Source organism: Priapulus caudatus, unplaced genomic scaffold (assembly GCF_000485595.1).
Source record: "Priapulus caudatus unplaced genomic scaffold, Priapulus_caudatus-5.0.1 Scaffold499, whole genome shotgun sequence".
NCBI lineage: Eukaryota > Metazoa > Priapulida > Priapulimorpha > Priapulimorphida > Priapulidae > Priapulus > Priapulus caudatus.
In genome coordinates, this window is record NW_014577560.1 from 209,224 (window position 1) to 209,552 (window position 329).

A 329-nucleotide genomic window follows, 5' to 3' on the forward strand; every position below is an offset into this window, starting at 1 on the left:
AAAAAAGAAGGATCGGGGGAGACGCGGTGGGAGGAGGAGGAGGGGGAGAAGGAAGAGGAGGGCGGAGGAAGCTGGCTGTGGAGAAAGGAGGAGGGAAGAAGGTAGCTTCTCCCAGCTCATTCACCAGCTTCTCCCCTACCTCCCCATCCAACCAGATTCTCCCCCCTCCTCCTTTCCACCAGCTTCTCCCTTCCCCCCTCCTCCTTCTCCACCACCTTCTCCCCCTCCTCCTTCTCCACCACCTTATCCCTCTCTCCTTCTCACCAGCTTCTCCCCCTCTCCTTCTCCACCACCTTGCCCTTCTCCCCCTCTTCCTCCTCCACCAGCCT